The sequence below is a fragment of the Magallana gigas genome, chromosome 4, assembly GCF_963853765.1.
Source record: "Magallana gigas chromosome 4, xbMagGiga1.1, whole genome shotgun sequence".
In the NCBI taxonomy this organism is placed as follows: Eukaryota; Metazoa; Mollusca; class Bivalvia; order Ostreida; family Ostreidae; genus Magallana; species Magallana gigas.
This window is the reverse complement of record NC_088856.1, coordinates 48,202,037-48,207,013: the sequence shown is the minus strand read 5'-3', so window position 1 is coordinate 48,207,013 and position 4,977 is coordinate 48,202,037. Positions and strand designations below refer to the sequence as shown.

The 4,977-nt window shown below is 32.2% G+C and overlaps 1 long non-coding RNA gene across 1 annotated transcript; it reads left to right on the top strand.

Moving 5' to 3' along the window:
- Nucleotides 1-780: 780 nt before the first annotated feature.
- On the top strand, nucleotides 781-3,526 carry LOC136274875 (uncharacterized). Its single transcript, XR_010713316.1, has 4 exons — nucleotides 781-1,107; nucleotides 1,258-1,496; nucleotides 1,637-1,723; nucleotides 2,887-3,526. It is a non-coding gene; the product is annotated as an uncharacterized lncRNA (long non-coding RNA).
- The last annotated feature ends 1,451 nt before the right edge of the window (nucleotides 3,527-4,977 follow it).

The following is a 4,977-nucleotide window of genomic DNA, read 5'->3' as shown; positions in this document are numbered from 1 at the left end:
ACAGTTTTTTTAAAATCATGTTTTCTATTTAACAATAATCAAAACATATATTTTAGAGTTATGAAATAATAAACCTATGCACAGTTTTATTTTTAAGGACCTTTTTTCAAAATATATATTTTAATGATTTTACCAAAAATATGCCAATTGTGATCCTGAAAAGGCCGGTCCCTTAGGTAATTTTATTTCTAATTGATTAAGGGCGTTAAGGTGTAAGTAATGTCAAAATTTTAGAGAATTCTGTACGTAAATAAAATTGTAACAGCTTAATTCTCTTTGAAAAATTATTCATTTTATCTAATTTGTATGCAGATTTATCATTTTTTAAAATAAATAAGCAAGTGTAACATAAAAACTTTTGTTTTGAAAGAATAATTACTTTATTTTACATAGGATATAAGTCAAAAAATGTTTTTTTGAAAATCAAATTTCAGGCTTAGGCTGATATTGTTTATGTATGAGAAAAGCGCCATTTTCCGCAATCGGTTCTATTTTTAGCAACGGCCATAGCTTTTATAATACCGATGGACCAGCAAACAGGGTCAAATTTGATAAGAACATATCCTAAGATACACGTTTGAAAAATATGAAAAAATTCTGTACGCATTTTATTTATCTAGTGGGGTATGGACCATTACCTTAAAGTTCATTTTCACAAATATAGTTCATAAGAAACCAACCGCTATTGACCACGTCTTTCCAGTATCACACATTCACATTTGCTAGGGGTGAGGGGATACAACACGATCTCCGTAACCATCCATAAGATTTTGCTTATTTTGATTTAGTGTAAGTAATTGGTTTCCTTTTAATTTCAATTATCATAGTCATTGTATAAAACTCGATCCGCTTCCCTTTTCATAAACTAGAAATATCGTTATTGAACGAGTTATCCTCTCCTTATACAATTTCCGGTTGGATTAATAATTTTTAAAATCGACTTTTAGGCCAACACGTTATTATCACAGCATCAAAGTATGATCGTAATCCTTCTTTCAAAGCTGATATTCACTTAAATTCTTCGTAACCCTTAACAATATCTGGATACGGCAATTGTCGAGCATTAATGATCCCTAATTCTTCGGGTTGAAGAAAACGAGGAAGCAGGTAAGAGGATTTTTTTTATCTCTGACAAAATCTGTTCTTCATCTTCATTGGAAAGCAAATAATGCATAAGAATAAATTTTATTTCAAATATATTAAACATACTATCAACAGAAGAGAAATGAAATATCTTTTAAATCTTAACATATATAGTAATTAACAATGAAGAAAAAACAAAATTGCGTTGTCAAATGGAGCCATTCAATACGCCATCCATCAGAATTGAAAATCGTCATCGTCAGACCAGAAGAATGCATCTTTGTAGTATGGATTGGCCGTAGATGATGTTACCCTCCTTCTTGAGGCAGGAACGGCGTTCTTCTCTACGTATAACGGAGGATAACACACACCGTCGTTCCGGAGATCCTCCTCCTTTGGATAGAACCTTAAGTGTAGGAATATCAATTTAAATGTACATGTATTTAAACACGTATTCAATGATAACTGTTGAAATTTCAATTATATATGTTATTTAATTTATTACGTAAGAATTTAATTTAAATGAGTATTAATTTTTTATTACCTTTATCAGATGATGTGAAAGGTTTCCTTTTCTTCTCTGTTAGAGGATCGTTTTGGCTAGAGGAACCTGAGAAAGACATTAAATAAAACTATGTAGGTGTAATGATGGTGTTATTGTAGATAAAGACAACAACTCCAACGTAGGGTTCTCTATTATGACTTTATATTATATCATAAGCTCTGAAATATTTAACAATACATGTATCACAATAAGTAATTTATCAATATCACATCATCATAAAAATAAAATAGATCACACATAATATATCATTGCATTGTATAAGAATCAAAACATCAATTTCATCATTTTGCCAAGCACAGTTTACAAGCAAGAGTTATTCCCCTTATCACAGTGCTAACTGATATATAAAGAGTTCAATAATATTTATCCTGTGTAATTAATAATTTAGATAGTTATTAATGTTTAATAAATAAAACATATTAAACTTAACTTAGGCAATAAGTATCAAATCTAATATTTATATATATGCATACCTATGTGTGACACAAAGCCTAATTGATCTGCATCTGCATGATCCATCTATATTCTTCAGGTATGGAATCTATATACATATAGCAATACTCTTAAAACTACATTTAGGTTATCTGCTTAAGATAATTAAAATAATTATAATGAGTGTTGCTCAAACACTAAGTTTTCACTCATGATAATTTACATTTAAATAGAATTACATTTCACTATATATCATTTACTTATCTAGCAAATATAATATACTTTATTAATAAGCAGTAATCTTAATAGCATAAAATATAAAACAATTACTTATAGTCTATAGATTTCTTCTTGGTCTTAAGATAAATACATCTGGTCAGTATGAAGATCAGATCAAAAAGGACAAAGCAAAGAGAGGGAATTTAAAGGACCAATGAAATTGAGAATTCAAAAATAGAATTGACCATGTGATATATAATTAACTAAAACAGGTTTACACTGACCATAATGACCATTGTGATGTCATACTATATAAATAACTATGTAGCTATTTACATACTGTTAGGTTGTACATAAAGTTGTTTATATTGACAACTTTTAAAGTAAATACTGTTAACTTATAATTTATAGAACTATTAATTAATAATTTCATGATAATGAAATTATGACTTAATTAATATGAAATATCACCCTATCACATAGGTAATAACTTTATTTAACCTTAACATTTATAGGAGACCTTGCTACTCGGTAATAACATATTACGTCTCCTAAATTTAATGAAATAATGTTCATTTCACAGGTAGTACCTTTCTTCCTTGAAAGAGGAACGAATTTTGGATGGGAAGGGCCTGAGCTGAAGCTGTGGTTTATCCTTCCTGTTCATCTGTCATTCGACGTCACAATGATCACTTGAAATGCATGTACATGTACCTATGGTGATTGCTAAAAACTCCTAAAGATTACAATGAAACTGGTGAAGTTTTGAATCGGTTGTTATTTTTTTTATTATATATATAAACTTTTTGCAACATTTCTTTTTAATTTCATTGAAATCCAATTCCATTTCTTAGTATGCTGTTGTAAAGAATGTTTTCATGTCCATTCCTAATATGTGGTATACCTGTAAGAGAAGAGTTTGTCTGGATCCCACTCCATTAACAGTCTGTAAACACTATCAAGACTGCATGCCTGCAGGTGCTGTTCCTTGCGAATGCGCAAAAAGTTGTCACTGGCTATTTGGTTTCTGGGAAATTCAAACTCCTCACTGTCCGAAATGATTTTGCAACCAATTGAAGTGCCTCCATCGCTCAGGCAATTGAAACAGCTTCCATCGCTCAGGCGGTCTACATCTGATTAGGATTTCTCAAGAGTGTTTCCTAAATATTTGTTTAACACTAATTTTTGTGCTATTGTTATTGTAAAGATATTTAAATGTTTTTTCCACCTTTTAGTTGTTTTTCAAAAAAAAATTTCAATTATAATAACTTGCCTGGTGTAATATCCCAGTCAGATAACTGGGAGTCTGGAAGGCAGGCCGAAGTGTGGGGTCATGTACTTGTATGTCGAAGGCTTGTCTAGGGGATGGACTGACTTAACAAGGTCGAAGAATGATGTACATGTATAGACGTCCCACTTCACTGCTGACCTCCACATTATCTCTGCAAGGTGTCCCTCAAAATGGTTGATCTTTGTTTCAGACATCCTCTTGAAATGGCCCTTCGCATGTTTCCATGCTCCTTCGATTCTATTTACGTGTATATGTACTTCTTCCTTCTGACGTGTCTTCATGTTAATGTATGTTTTCTTGAAAGTGTACTTGGGTGTAACTGTAAAATGTTCCTACCCTATGTCTAGAAAAAATTAAGATGACCATCCATCGCTGTATATGGTGCTTCCAACTTCCACATGTCTTTGTATTATTGGAAGGAGTGTATCCTCTGTGCGATCTCCAACTGGATACAATATAAGCGTGTTGCTCTCTCTCCACCATTCCAAATATCCATATATGTGTGAAAAGAATTTTACTGTATTAATTCTTAAATCTATGCATATGTCCTGTCATTTATTGTTATTATACTGCCATGTACATAGTTTCGTACTTTAAATACCAATTCTTTTAACACATTTTTTTGTTCCAAGTTGCATTTAAGTATGTGTACTAAGACAAGTTTTTTTTTATATTAACATAGAGTTTAAAACAATAACATTTGTTTTATGTTACCTTTAAACCTCGATTAGGGTCACCTCTTGGTGTTTTACACGTCACCAAAATAGGGACTCGTTGATCTCTACTGTCCCAGTAAGCCTCATGGTCTTAATGTGTAGTTCAAAAATGTTCTTAAAGAGTTCCCTGATAATGATCCCCTGTTAACATCTGTAGATTTGTAGGCAACCTCTGAAAATCTGGCACATTGACCGAGAGAAGAACTATCCAAGTAATTCTTTATGAACAGGATGATGTCTTGAAATGTCAAGTTGCTTTTTTTCGAAGATGGAGTTGTCTCTACAAGCCCTGGTGTGTAGGCGATTCACCGTACATCCACCTGCGCCTCTTGATGATTTCAGAACCATTCTCCCTTGACATCCCTCTGTGTTGCATGAAATTGTCGTCGCCAGGGGACTATGCATTCTGAACCACTGGTATACTTCATCGTCTGATAGCATCATAATCAAAACAAAACTACCATAGATAGATAGATAGATACACTGTAGATAGATAGATAGATAGATAGATAGATAGATAGATAGATAGATAGATAGATAGGAAATGGGGAAAACAAAGAAAATATATGGTTTGACATATTTTAATTTCTTTTCTGCTTTGAAACATAATGCCTGGGCCTGCCATCCAGGAATTGATACTGTCCCATTGCAACATTCCAACCGTACAGTTT